Source organism: Medicago sativa, chromosome 8, assembly GCF_051527215.1.
Source record: "Medicago sativa cultivar Bolivia chromosome 8, Bolivia_mono, whole genome shotgun sequence".
NCBI lineage: Eukaryota > Viridiplantae > Streptophyta > Magnoliopsida > Fabales > Fabaceae > Medicago > Medicago sativa.
The window spans coordinates 25419119-25435172 of NC_140756.1; the positions used below are offsets into that span (position 1 = coordinate 25419119).

General features: G+C 32.7%; 2 long non-coding RNA genes across 4 annotated transcripts; both read right to left on the reverse strand.

The window, feature by feature from the left end:
• Positions 1 to 3171: 3171 nt before the first annotated feature.
• On the reverse strand, positions 3172 to 5559 carry LOC146897878 (uncharacterized). Of its 3 annotated transcripts, XR_015022079.1 has the most exons (4): positions 5306 to 5559; positions 5062 to 5220; positions 4700 to 4954; positions 3172 to 3571 (listed from the first exon to the last, which is right to left on the reverse strand). It is a non-coding gene; the product is annotated as an uncharacterized LOC146897878 (long non-coding RNA). The 3 variants fall into 3 exon arrangements; XR_015022080.1 differs by having other exon boundaries at positions 5048 to 5556; XR_015022078.1 differs by having other exon boundaries at positions 5062 to 5552.
• Positions 5560 to 7824: 2265 nt separating this feature from the next.
• LOC146897879 (uncharacterized) lies at positions 7825 to 9927 on the reverse strand. The gene is made up of 4 exons (XR_015022601.1): positions 9683 to 9927; positions 9455 to 9573; positions 8798 to 9058; positions 7825 to 8256 (listed from the first exon to the last, which is right to left on the reverse strand). It is a non-coding gene; the product is annotated as an uncharacterized LOC146897879 (long non-coding RNA).
• Positions 9928 to 16054: the final 6127 nt, after the last annotated feature.

Below are 16054 nucleotides of genomic sequence, written 5' to 3' on the forward strand. Positions count from 1 at the left end.
ATATTTTTGCTTCCGACCCTCTTGATAATCAACCTAGTTCTAGGCGTTTGATCATTTAAATGTCTTGGTGACCAACCATTACTGGTTTCTTTACGGTCACTTTCTTTTTTCAAGTCTTTTCAAGTCAATATAGGACATGTTCTATCCCTTTTACTTATCAGGGACTTCCTGTTGGAGATAACTCGAGGAGAGAGAATACATGGGAGCCCTTTATCTAGTAGATATCCAATAGACTTGGGTCTTGGCGCAACAAGATTGTGAAATATGGTGTTGATCAATTCATATAAGGTTTGGATATAGAGTGATGTTGATCAATTCAATATTGAACTCGACCCCATTTTATTGTTTTCTTTTATGAAGCTACTCATTAAGGTTCTTTTGGGATGATGTGTAGGATAGTTCTTTTATTTCAACAATCCTGCTCAGTTCGGTCTCTAGGCTCACAGGAAGGTGATAGGTGGTTTTGGGATTTTAGTTGGAGAAGGAGGCTCTTTCTTTTGGAGGAGAACTTGGTGACATAGTTGTTGGAAGTGTTTATCGCAGGTGAAAGAATTATTCGATGTATAAAAATTGTGAATAGTTTTCTTACCATCAAAAGTAACCCTAATTCGCTTAACATTTTAAAATCATTACCTTAATGTAAATTATTTTTACTTCGAGAATATATTTACTTCGAGAATATATTTTTGTGTGTACTCGTGAGCATAGGTCAGTAGGTAGGGACAACGCATGGTAATATGCAATGTCCGGGGTTCAAACCCCGGCCACCACCAAAAAAAAAAAGTTTTTGTGGACCATAGTTCTCTATCATAATCATAATCAATATAACACCAACCTTCAAAGACATGCAAGGAATCAATTTTGAAAATTGTTTTTGTACAATACTTCCCTGTACTAATTTGAACAACAACAATAGAAGATACATAAGAATAAATTTCATACCCTTTTGACTATGTTGCACACAATTATCGGTGATGATAATTGCATATTGTGAAAAAATAGGGGTAATTTTTTTTTTTAAACAACAATGATATTTAAACACCCCAACTTTTCATACATTCACTCAACACGTCATTTTATTTCTATCTCTCTCTTTCTATCATATCAGCAAACTATAGCATCACTCTCTTTTTCTCTGTATTTTTTTTTAGTTTAATGGTGTATATACACACCCACATGAGGAGTAAACTGAACATTTTCTATGTTCAAATCCAACTACCAATGTAGACTTTTTTTTAGTAGGAACTGTAGCCATTATTTAACAACACTTCACATTTTAAAAAAATATATCAATGGGAATTTTTTCAATCCTGCCATGCTAATCCTTATGGAAGGTATTTTCAATTGACAAAAGAGATGATCGGATTTTTACACTATTTAATTAGTGAACATGACAATTACTAGCCAATTAGAAAAGCAAAGCAAAATCAGCGGCATAATTTAAATTCATAAAATGAAATAAAGTGAATCAGAAGCCATGTAAAAGATAATTTGAAACATGATCAATATCAACAAATATCGAAATCATGAATGTCATCACTAATTCGATGATTTCACCCTAAACATAAAATCTAAATTAAATTTTTTAGTTCCATTTTCATGGAGCCATCCTTTTGAACTTCTGACTTAACATCCCACCGAGTGGACTTTCTTCTCCCTTAGGTGGACGACTTTCTTCATCCTTTTGATCATTCTAAACATCTGAAAATAGAAAGAATCGTAAGATTGACATACCAAGCTATTGCTGATAGCTTAGCACAAAACCATATATGAACAATAGAAACTAACAATCAGGAACAGTGGCGTATCCAGGACCCTGGACCAGGGGGTGCAGACTGTTTGAGCAGTGAGCAGTCGCAATATTAAACATAATTTTTTTTTTTATGATATGTAACTAATAAATTGCAAACACAATTTATAATTAACTTTTACGCAATTTATATTTTAAAATCGTTAAAATCAACATTTAAAAAAAATTAAGGAATGAAAAATTATTATTAATAATGGTGACTATTAGCAAAAAAAAATATTAATAATGATGCCATTAAACAATACTTCATAAAAAATAGTAATAATAATGACCATTTTACAATTGTCTCGGGTAAAATTTGAATATTATCTCTTAAGGTTATAAAGTCAGGCTCTATAGTTGCACGCATAGCTTTCGATATCAAACACAAAATTAAATTAGTCGATAGTAGCAATTAATTTTAGAGTTGTCTTTGTATAATTATATTATATTTTTTTAAAAGGTTTGATGATTATATATAAAGCACATTTTAGGAGAATAATATATAACATTGTTTATATCAATAAAAACCATTGTCTGCTCCTATCTAAATTAAACCAAACTAGAACATTAACCCATGCATCACACGGGTCAAACCAACCAAAAAAAGTCATGAATAAGTTTTACCGGATAACTAAAATGTAATTGAATATATATTTTTTTTAGGGGAATTGAATAGTTCACATGATGATTATGATGTATTACACAATTCATATTAAATTGACATCGTTAGAGTTTGAGGCTTGAACAAAGAGAGACATTAATATATTTTAGAAAATTGCTATTTAGAATGATGCAGCCACTAATTTTAAGCGCGATACCTAAAGAAACTTATATTGAATAGTTAACAAAACTTAATCATTTTCCGTCACTTCAAATAAGATATTCAAGAACATGGTAGGGTTTACAAAACTTGAAACTTAAAAGTAAATTTGCAAGTTGTTACTCGTTAATCATTCCAACACCTGTAACCAATACAACATGCCTCAATGACTTATAAGATTCCAAATGTAACCAATATCTTCATTCTTATGTGGAATGTGTTAGGATTTACTTTATTATTTACATGATATCAAATCCTCAATGACTTATAGTGACACGCAAAGCAATTTTAAAAATGAATAATAGTATCATAGTAAGCTTAGAGAAGGCATCATACTATGAATATAACTCGATCAACTTACTATTAACGAAGCCTTAACAAATTCACATCTAAACCCTACAAAATATTCCTTTGGATGACTTAAAAATACTAAACCAATTGCCTTCCACAACCTCATAATCTAGGGCTATATACAAAACAATCCAAAGCACTACAAATGGAAAACTTCAAAATACTGTAAAGATCCAATATGCAGACCAATTAAGAGAGACTGACAACATGACGATCCCCAAACTAATTAATTTATTCGATAAAGAATAGACTGACATGTTAAAAGATGCAGGAAAAAAATGTGACACTTCATTCCAGCTCTCTCCACAAAAACATGTCTACTCTTAAAATAACAAAAACAGGACCTCAATATCTCTAAAAATAACAAACACAGAATCACAATAGTGCCAATTACTGCTAGGAAACAATAACAGAGACTGATACAAAACTGGGCGTGGGATTTGGCTGCTCCATTCAAGACATACTCGTAGACTGCTACTGATGAATAATTTGCCCAAAACTCCTGAACATCTTTGGCAAACTGCTCTGAACGAAAACAATTTCTTCTCGAATGAGTACGAATTCTCACCTCCTAATACTGATGCAATTGTTGTTTGTCGTCCATGTATCTGCTAAACCATCAAGAGTATGAATGAAAATAACGTACGACAGGGAAATTAGAGCAACATATAAGTATTTTGAATCCCCGAATATTAGTTCACCACTTATGCTGAAAATATATACAATCTCACAAAAAAAAGTTGTTGAGCATGAATCCATTGTTTAAAATCACAAAAAGAAGCTATTCCAAAATAAGTCTCATCTCAATCCATCAAAAAATAATTATGTAGAATCCAACTAAAGTGCACTTAACCTATGGATAATGAAGCATACGACAGGATGGTTACAACTTACAAAAAACAAAATGTTGATGCATCACTATTGAAAAACCTAAACACCACGAAAACATAAGTGTCTCTGATATGAACATCATATCATATTAAATATAGAACACAATATGAAATTTCATAGCATAATATTACCTTATGAGAAGGCAATCGATTTATTTGATATTTTTAATTATTTTCTTTGTTGGTATACACCAAATATGAGCTACTCTAGCTTTCATCTTAAGATCTCTCTTTCCTCTAGTAACAGCTATAAGAGCGGAGTGTAAGTGTTGGCCATACTTTCAAATCAAAAATCACCATGTATAACCTTTGTTTTTCGTTTCCAAGCTACTGCAAGTAAAGAGATGAGTACCTTAGATATATACAGGGAGCTGATACATACAAATAAAGGTGCAAGTGATAACAACTAATGTGCATTGAATACGCATTACAGCTGTGTCTTTGTATCCTTTGATAACTAAATAATAGGCTTAGAGTTGCGACATCAATGAGAATAACTAAAATTGAGCAAAATTAGAGTTCCCTTGATAACTAAATAGTAGGCGCAGAAAAATTGGCCAAAATATAGTGTAATTCAGATTGTAAACTATACACCAACAAACTACAAATTTGTTTGAGTATATTAGTACATGAAATATAGTGTAATTCATGCTGGCTAGTATCTAATCTTCCTACACACAGGTTTGCAATACGAATTAAGCATGTTGTACAATGTCGATGCATAAGTTTCGCCCTCTAAATTAACCGGCCATAAACAAATAAGTGATATATTCAGATTAGCTATCCAGACAGAGAAGTAAATTTAACCTATAAAAAAAACACTACAGTTTTAACAATCAGACTTACCAGGCGCACCAAGTACACGTCTTTGTTTGTGCAAATTATCATCAATTAGATTAGGCGAAGTGTTATTCCAAACAACCTCTGGTCTGGACAGCTAATCAGAGACCATCAATGCTGCAAAAAGTCTTCGCAAATAATGTATGTTTCGACCTGAACTCTTTTGCATGAAATTAATGTCGGATACCACTGTCTCTTTAATAAAATCACCAACAACCGGATTTTTGGCTAAAACTCCATTGTCCACGCCTGAACCATGGCCTATACGTGATAAATTAATAATATATAAGAAAGAATGTCAAAAAATAGAAGTATAACTATGCCAAAAATTAAAATTGCTTAAAGGTCCGTAACCGTAATCTGCTAACCCGAGTTGTTTGGTTTACTGCAACCTTCAATATTCTCAGTAGAGTCTGCATAAGGGCAAGATATGGTGAGGTTTCTCTGAAGCTTTACATTTGATAAAACATGTTTTCCAGGTCCAAGAAGCTTAGAAGACTCTATGCTACAGCTGCTGCGTTTGAACACTGAAAAAATACATCCTTAGTGGCAGTTCCTTGAACCTTAAAAAGGAGAAGCATAATTACCATGATTAGTGAAAGCTATGCTTACCACTTGTTATATCACTCAATGGAAATCCTAAACCAGAACCTATGCGATTTTGGCACATTAATTCCTGACCATTGAAATACAAATCATTTGTAACCACCAACTCTAAGGTAAATACAAATAAGAAGGGCGATGGTGCGATCAATGCTAAATGGCTTAATGTAAAATCTTCCTTTGAAATATTTCTCCCTATGTTGCCATCTTAATTTGATGACATACAGAGCTTTGAATCTCTAACCCAAATCTCAAAACTATAATGTATGACCTTTGAAATATTACTCAATACTTCAACCTAAATACCAAATGAAAAAAATTAAACAGCAAAAAACCTATTAACAAATATGAGCTTTGCTATTTTTTACCGTAAGCATAAGTTATAGACAGATTATACTCGTTTCTCACTATAGTATCTCCATCTGTATACCAGCAATCTCTTTGCCACGAATTTCCCTCTGACTGTCACACAAATAATATATCACACATCAATCAAATTAACATCAACAGCTATCGCACAACACAATAACAAAATTTACAATCTCATACTTTAAAGAACAAAACTGAATAGTCATAGTTATATTCTCTTTGGTTTTTTGAGAATCCAAAGGCACATTTTCATGATAAAATTGTGGCTTACTTCGCATTGACGCCGACGCCGATAGTGTTTAGATGACGAAGTTGTTGAAGAGGACGACCCATTCACACATTTCTTGCTCCAATCGATCCCAATTGTTTCTATTTAGCTACTTGTTTCGATGCCATTTACAGTTCTCGCCGAACAAACAAAAATCAACAAAATAATTAGAAAAAATAATAATAATCAAAACAATTGAGTGAGATTTCATCGAATTCAACTATAATCGCAGGCGTGTTCGTGAAAGTTATTAGAGTGACAAAAATTGATGAGAAATGCATAAGGAATATTATTAGCTTAAGATAAGAAGAATTGAAAACTGACCTGAAAATGATGACGGAGCAATTTCATGAATCCGAAGTTGGCAGAATCGGGAGAAGAGATTCGAAGAGGTGAACCTCAAGCAAATATAGTTTTAGTGATATTGGTATAGTTTAGTGAATGCAAGCAAATATAGTTCTACTTTTATGGATCGTGTGATGCGTTGCTTCACAACTAAAGAGATGGAAATATGGCAAAATTATAGCAAACTTCGTAACAAAATTCATCTGGCCAAAATTATAGCAAACTTGATAACAGAATTCGGCTGGCATTAATTAAGTAAGATGACCAATGACTAAAATTGAATGGCGCCTAAAAGTGTAAGATCCAATGGTTCAGAAAAGTGGAGGGAGAAATGGGGGGAAAATATTAGGGTTAGAAATAGCTTTAGGGGTTAAACTTTATTATATATATAAGATATAAGATTGAGAGAAACAGGTTTAGGGCTTAGTTTATAGAGTTTTGAGTGGCCGCCACCCATTTCTTGTTCTCCAGCATATACCGATCTCGTTTTCTCGCCGTTGCATATCAATTCTTTCTTTATATTCTAGTGTGCTTTCTTTTCTGTGACTGCAAATGAACTCACTTCTCTCAGTCTCTGGGTCAGGGTGCAAAAACAAAATCTCAGGGTGTGCAAAAAGCATACAAACATAGATTACTGGTGTAGTTTTTGAAAATTCAGGGTGTGCAAGTGCACACCCTCACATAGGGTTGGATCCGCCCCTGATCAGGAAGGTAACATGTTGGAAACATATCTTTACTAAGGGAATTTAAAAATCTACAAGACAATCAACTACAAGAGTTGAAAAACAAAAAAAATGATAATCTAATACGATAGATAAATACAACACTGTCAAGTGACAAGCGTTTAAAGAAAAAAGATACATGAATACTAATATTCATATGCTTGTCAGAGATATATAATAGAATATATGCTTCCAATATTTTCACTCATTGATTCTACAAGAGGATAATTTTTTATTTTGATAAATAATTACAAATAATATTTGGAAAAATGAGAAGAAAACAACAGAAAGCCATGGTGGATAAAATTTCAAAAAAGTTATTTAGTTTGTTAAAATCTGAAATTCAGAAAAGTTTAACTAAGGGTAGAACATCAAAGATAAAAAATTAACACAACCATATCCACAAATATTGTCAAAGAAAAAAAAATAGCATACCAAGTGTTTCCCTCCAATGTAATTAGTTAATTATAGACAAACAAAGCACATTGAATCCAAAAATATCATGTTTATCCCTAAACAAAATGAAGTAAGTTTGCATTAATTTTTGGATCATTATTCATTTGTGAATATGGAAAACACAAGAGAAAAATTTAATGAGACTGTATAAATATCTAGTGTTATAGATTAGGCATTTTCAATTGAAACAAAGCCACACTATTCAATTAGCCATTTTCAATTGAAACCACGTGATCATATTTTTCAGCATTTAAAAAGTCTATTTGACATTTACCTGCCAAGCCTTAAAAAATTAAAAAAAGACATTTACTTGCCAATCTGAAAAGCAAAACAAATTTAGTAGCATAATGTGAACTCGTAAATGAATTAAACTGAAACAGAAACCGTGTAAATGATAATTTTATAGTTGATCAATATCAATAAAGATCAACACCTTAAATGTTAGTACTGGATTTTGATGATTTAACTGTAAACATAAACAGAAAATCTAGTATGATTTCGATGATCGACACCTTAAATTTTATAGTTTTTATGGAACCAACAAACGAGATCGACGGCGGCATTCAAACTCCAAGATTAAGTTTAGATTTTTTTTTTTAGCCAAAATGACAGCAATGGCGGCTGAACAGCTTCTTGAACACTTGAAATGTCCAATTTCACTCGAAATCATGTCTGATCTCGTTATCCTCTCCTCTGGTCAGACCTTTGACCGTTATTCCGGTTTTTCTTAGCATACTCCACATAGCGTATGTGACGGGATATGTAAAGAAATGTTGCTCAGTGTCTGGACAATAACAAGACTGTAACAAAAAATACAACACAGTCAAGTGATAGACATTCAAAGAAAATGATACATTGGTGGAGAGTATTCAAAAAATTAGTTCCATACATGAATACTAATTAAATTGCTCTCTATGTCAGAGATATAAGTAGAGTTATTGTTACAAATATTTAGTTTCTAAACATTATTATTTAGTTTCTAAACATCAGAATATAAGCAGACTCATGGAAAAGCTTTAAAATAGGGGGAAATTCACACAAACTTTTATCATAGCATAGCTCAGTTTCACAATAATAACCTTAAACTACTAAAACCAAACCAAACCAAACCCTTAAGAATACCTTGAATGCAACGACACACCAAAGTACTTCAGAAGCTTCTTAAGAAAGAAAAAAAAACCACCCACTTTCAATTCCATTGGTTGCTTTCATTCTTGTTTGAGCTTAAAGTCTCATCAACTAGAAACATTCCTTTATCTAAGGATGACCTTGTGAGATTCTACGTGTCCTATTGATGTATTAAGCTATAGTATTGCAAAGGAAGGAAAAACCAAGATTTACCCTCTTTTGGGTTGTTTCTTCTACAAAAGCTTCTACTGCATAGATGGGCTTCCACTACAGCAAATGAGCAGAATATGTGGCTGCCTCTTGTGCAGACAGGGACTTTATCATTGCTAATTCTAAGTCTAACTCAGACTGTGTAGGGCTATAGCTCAAATCCCTGTCAAACTTCATAGAGGCATTCTTCCTCCCCTCCAACATGGGTGATGATCCATGTTGGAAGGGATATGCTGGGGTTGGCATAATCCTGTACTGTTTCACCTGAAATATAAAACTCAACCCATGAGTATGATCTCTATTTGAAACCAGTAAATGTATAACACTAAATGTAGAGTTGTATACTATATACTAGAATCTCAGCCCAAACTCACAAGCAGCAGCTGTATCAAAGCAACAGAATACAGATAATAGAGTAAAACAAGTAATATGCTAATTTCAAATAGATACATGCACAATATTACAAGGATTATTTATCATTTCAACTCAACAAGTCACTATTTTCATTTTATCTCGACATTTTAGTTTTTCTTTTCAGTCTCTCTCCAAATCCTTGCCCTGAGATTTTTTATATTCAGCTATTATCTAATAAATATGAGAAATTTGAATGTCATTTAACCCTAAACATAAATATAATGTGTAAAGAAGATTTTGAAGTACCGTTTGTAAGAAGCCCTTATTTTGAGAATTCACTTATTTAATCGAAGAAATTACACTCGATGTTGAGATAGAAAATCAAAATCATTATCAAGGAATAGCGTCCGATCTCTACAATAAACCTGCAACAATTTTAGCAAAAATTAGAAGAAAATAGATTACAAATAAAAGCGAATACTTGCAAAAAAAAAAAATTGAGGAAAGTGGAATCAGATCTGATCTAAGGCATACCTTTGTGTAGTTAAAAATACCAAAGGCTCGCTCATGACAGCTTTTTGTCTACATTTGGCTGAATGGAAGGAACAACAAAACGTGAAAGTGATAATTTGTGAGAGGGTTAGGGATAGCAGCAGCAGATAATAGTCTGAGAGTGAGTAGCAGCTGCAAGTGAGAAGGGCTACCTTGAAAACCCTAATTATCTATTATATACAAGAGTCATTCTTGCACAGTCTAGAAAGCCAAAATGGGCTACCTGGTTATTATGGATTCGGATTTTGTTGGGTTGGGCCAGAAAACCTTACTTGTTTAAATACGAAACATTATACTTTCACCTCTACAAAGGACAACCCATAAAAAATCCACTTTACCCCTCTTGTCATTTGACATCACCTCACAAAATATTTTCTCTACCAATTTTTTAATCATGAATTGAATAAATGACAGTCCAATTTATAAATTGGAAAATAGAGAACAAGTATTCCAAAAAAAACTCCACCCTCCGTCTGTTTCCAAGTCACTTTATGTCTCTAAAACACTTTGTTGACATAAATTCACAACTTTGTTAATTAATTATAACATGTCCTTCCCTGTTAGTGAAATGGTCAACGGTGATAATAATTTATTGAAACCAAACAAGAATCGAATTGAAATATTAAAAAATTGAGAAAAAGAGTGTCGTTGTGAAAGATAAGTTACTGATCAATTTCATTTGGAGACATTTAGTTTGTTAATCATTTGGCTGTAATGCAAAAACATGCATATCTACAAAGTTTATGGATTAATAAGAAATATTAAAAGATTTGGTGGTGAAATGAGAGAAGAGAATTGGAGAATCAGAAAATTGAAATGAGGAAGCAGATAGAAGGGAGATGGAGAGGGATATCATTTAATACAAGAGAATAGGATAAAATTCAACTAAAGATTGATGATATAATTTTTATAATTTAACTAGTACTAGCTCTACTTAGGGATTCAATAAAAAGCCTATAAAAGTTCTAATTGGAAGTTTAAAGCCAAACCCCATTGTTTTATTCAGGTTGGCGGCTCGACAAATATTTCCTAGTCCATTTTGAGAGCTCAACTAGGCATAATCATTTGAAAAACTCTTTATGGTCATACTCAATAAAAAAAGATAATAATTAAATAATATTTTTTTCAATAGTTATATGAATTGTATTTTATTTTATCAAATATAGTGTTAAGATATTTGTATCACTCAAGAATTTTCTATTGTATATTATCTCTTATCTCTCATTTTTTCTTATTTTAAATGTTGGTTAGGTCAAGTTACATCCTAGCCTAACCCTAATTCCATTTTCACTATCAGTTACTACATTAGTTATGTACAAACTAAAGAGGCACCATTTTGTCTGTCCATAATATTTGTCAAAAAATTATATTATACAAAATGAAAGGATAGTTCACATATAAACTTGTATCATATTAAAATAACATTCATATTTTTGAAAAACAGTAAAGACAACATTAGTTATGATAAATGACTTCACTTTTTTTCCAGGACCCTATTGTCAAATATAAATGACGATACAACATTGTAAAAATCACCTAAAAACATTGAATTGTAAATGGAAAACAAACATTACTTCACACGACAATTCATCTCGCCATTTTACTTTGAAGGCTCGACTTTCACACAAACCAACTTATGTGGCTTTGTAGTAAATGCATTTCCAATTTCAACGACAATAACATCACAAATTTGCTGGTTGAAGTATTATCGATGTCAGTACTGTTGCATGAACCGCCACACTCCAAAGCTTCTTGAAACAAAAAAAAATAAAAATTTTAGGCACACATATTGTAGTTATGAACATACAAACTGGAAAATTCTTACCACCACATCATTATTAGCCACTAGTCCAGTTTCAGCGTTATCATATTTTCTCTCCCCTCTAAAGAAAACCCTCTTTTTTGAAAAACAACTCTTAATATCTTTATATTTAAGGTGTTTTTAGATTTTTTGTAGTCCTAATTAAAAAAAATTGTTGCAAATAGATACAATCTCTTTAAAGTGATTTTTTTAAAGTTATAAAAAAAGCCTCATATGACCCTTTTTTAGGGATTAAAAAAATTATTTTGACATTCAATAATTTAGAGATTTTATAAAAAATCAGAATCTATTTTGTGTTTCTTTATCCTAATAATGCTTTTCTTAAGGGAAATCCCTTAGGGCACATGTTAAGAATTCCACTAATAGAAATTATTTATTGGAAATTGTGTTAATTTATTGCTCAAAATATTTTATATTAATTCTTTTTCTATAAATTATTACCATTAATGGAATGAAATTAATGTTTAACATGTGCCCTAAGGGCACAAATTAACATGATCCTTTTCTTAAAAAATAATTTAGTTTGTCCGAGTACAACTAGAGAAAAAAATAATCTTCCGAAATCGCCTTAATCTTTTAGGAGAGGATTTAGGGTAGTTAATTGGGTTAACTACACTAAATTAGGAAGGCAGAGTATTTAAGGGAGTTCGCTAGGTTCCAAATTGGTTCTTTGGGGGTTTCTGTGTCGCATCTGCAGTATGCTAACAATACTCTTTTCATTGGGGAAGCTTTGATGGCTAACTTCTGGTGTCTGAAAACCATACCGCGATGTGTTGGCCTGGCTTCGAACCTCGTAGTTAATTTTGCTGAGAGCAATTTAATGGGTGTGAATGTTCTCTTAAGACTTTTTGAACTTGGATGGAGGTTCCCTCATAGGACAAGTATTATCCCTTTTACTTATTACAGGAGAATTAGTTGGTAACACGATTGCTGGAAGTGTTTATCGCACGTGAAATAAGTTATTCTTTGTAAAAATTGTGAATCGTTTTCCTAGCACCCAATCTAACCCTAATTCGCGTAACATTTTAGAATCATTGCCTCAATATACATTAAAATTGGTGTTGTCATACCCCAATTTTGACCTAAGGCCCACTGACACGCGTCACGTGACCCTAATCGATCTGATGCTTCAGTTAAAAATTCGGCAGAGAGGTATTTTAAAATACCTCATTTTTGGTTCCGAGTCGGGCCCTCTTCTCTATTTATTTCCATTTCTAATTTCCATCTTCTATTTTAATTTTTTTTTAAATTAACTTAATCTTGCTTTTTTAAAAAAAAAAATCTTTATTTTCTATTATTTATTTATTTTTCTTTTAACCGTATTTTTATTATTATTATTGGTAGTCTTTATCTTATTTTCATTTTTTTTTCATTTTTATTATTATGTATGTCTGTTCAATGATAAGTCCAAAAAATGAGTCCTGATCCGAGTATTAGCCTGTCACGCGTTTCCGCCTCAGTCCCATATCCAGTTCATTCACATTTTTTCATCCCAATCCCATTTCCAAATTCATTTGTATCCCAATCTATGAAGCACAACCTGTCGAGCGTGAACCAATCCCAATTCCTTTCCAAATTCATCTGCGCAAGAATAGAAGCACGCAAGCCTCATCCTAATCCAGCCACAAAATTTTGTAACAAACAAATTTACTTCCTCCTTAAGTTGTTCAGAATCCTTCACTATAAATAATGATCTGCACAAACACAAAAGAACACGAAAAAATTGCAGAGACGCGCACAAGCAGAACAAGGATTCCAACACACCCAGAAAAGAAGCCAGACGCACGTCAATCAACCGAAGCAATCATCCACAGATCCACACGAACTGACTCCGTTTCCAGAACCATAAAGGAGGCGTCGCACAACACAAACCGCACCAGAATCTGCAGCCAAAAGCCGATACAAAGGAAGGAGGGAGGAGATCGGAACCGCACATCGAACCGTTCGACACAAACAGTGAGGTAATCCACTAAAACCACTCAAAGCCGAATCCAAGGGGAACAAAGAGAAAGCAAAGGTATAAATTTTTCTTCCTTTTGTAGATATAAGTGGAGATTCTGTTTTTGTGACATTTAGGTTCGAAATCGAAAGAGAGGAGAGAAAGGATGGGGAATCGCGAAAAAAACAATAAAAAGGGGGGGTTTAGGCATTCCAGCGCGGTGGCGCCGCCATCCTGGCCGGCCAACCACCGCGCCGGTACTGGTTTGTGTTTGTGTGTTATTGTTTCTTTTCATGGGAGAGAACCGAGAAGGAATGAGGGAGGAAGAGAGAGAAAAAGAGTTAGAAATGAGTGGAATTAGGGTTACAGCCTTTATATAGGCTTCCCTGTTCCTATGTGGGTAGGTCTACGACCTTCCCGTACACCCCCGCTTCCAAGTCCTTTGATCTGATCATGTGACACCCCACCTTTGAATTAAGGCCGTCTGATCAATCAGACGGCCAGAACCTACCCATTTGTTCTTTTCAAGCTGAACCGGTTCTTAACCCGAGCCTGAACCGACCCAGCTACTATGCATACCGACCAGGTTCGGTCCCTTTTGCACTAGGCCCAGTTTCAAGTTCCATTTTACTTACTGCATACCCCCTTCTTACTGCGCACCCCCTGATTCCTGTTTATACCCTCTGACTGTAATTTTTTATTTCCTTTCATGCATTTCTTCACATTTTTATTTTCGCATACCATTTATTAGTTTAGGCCTTATATTCTGCACCTTATTATTATTCATGCATATTTATTCGTTGTTTATTATTCATGCATCTTTAGTTTAATTTTATCATGCATTTTAATTTATTTTGTGTCGTTTATATCCTTTTTTATTATTGCATGGAATTAGAATGTATAGTAGGCTTTAATGTAATTTATCTCTTACTTTCTTTTTATTTTGCACATAATTTAGAAAGTAAACATAGGTTTAATGTATTTTATTTATTTTCTCGCAGACCATAGAATGTATTAATAGATTTTTTGTAATAGCTAAGGGTCATGTGTGCGTGAGTGGGTGTATGTTTACTTTTATGCTTGATAGTTTAGGTAAAAGTCCCTTGTGGTGGTCCAACGCCACCATGGGGTCCCTACGCTTTTATTTCTTTATGCTCCATTAGTTTAATTTTGCTCTAGTTATTTGAAAACAACAAAAAAAACATTCAAAAAACAACAAAAAAAACAACACAAAAATATTTTTTAAACAAACCTTGATCTTAAATCAAGTGACGTCTTTTTTTTTTTTACTTTCTAAATCAAATGTCAATCAATTTAACTTATTTTGAGTCCATTTTCTAATATTAAAAAACACAAACAAATACTCACTTGCCACTTTGGCTTTTCATTTTAATTTTTTTTTTCAAAACTAATAAAAAACACAAAACAAATCAAACGTCATTTTTAACCACGAACTACGTGATTTTGATCCCTCACTGGTACGTAGGCAAAGGACTTGTCCTTCCAAATCAATAAAATGTAGATAAACTAGGTCTCCTTTCTTTTATCATTTAAAATTCCTTTTTTCAAAAAGCAAGCAAGTTATAGCACATAATTTAAATAAAACCAAGAGGTTCCCGTAAAGTACTATGGACATAAATGGTGCTAACACCTTCCCTTTATGTAACTAACCCCCGAACCCTAAATCTTTTCAAAATGGGGTGTTTGAAATTTTTTCCCCTTTTTCTTAAAAATTAAATGTTCAGGCGTGAAATAATCAAGTGAGTCAAAAGCTAATCAAATAGCCTTGATCTCCAAAAATGACGCGACGGGTGTCATACTAACTAAGTTTTTGTGGATCATAGCTCTCTGTCTTAATCATTATATCACCAAACATTAAAGACAAGAGGTGAAACAATTATGAACATTTTTATTGAACAATTCTACCTGATCCTAATAAAGGTTAGGCTAATTTAGCTTCATAAAAAAAAAAACAATATTCTTGAAAAATAAAGACCCATATGAACAATTGGCAATCACCTAGGTTCATTCTAGGAGCTATTATGACATTCACAAAAGAACAACAATGGAATATACGTAAGAAGAAATTTAATAACCTTTTGAATATGTTGCAAAATGTAGGGCGAATTTGTTCAAAAAATGATTCCAATCACTCACTTCCTATAACATCAGCTAACTTTAGCATCACTCTCTTTTCTGTTTATTTTTTTTAGTTTAATGGTGTGTACACCTACTTGAGGTGTAAACATAACTTTTACTAAGTAAAAATCCAACTACCACTGTAGGCATTTTTCTTGTGGATACAGTGGACATTATTTAAAAGCACTTCACATTTAAAAAAATAAAATCAAAATGGGAATTTATCGCTCTTGCCACCATAATCCTTATGAAAGGTATTTTCATTTGAAAAAAGAGATTGTCGGATTTTACGCCATTTAATTAGTAGACATGTTAATTACTAGCCAATTAGAAAAGCAAAACAATATCAGCGATATTATTTGAATTCATAAAATGAAATAAACCGAATTATAAGCCATGTAAAAGATAATTTGAAACATGATAAATATCAGTAAATAACGAAATCATGAACTTC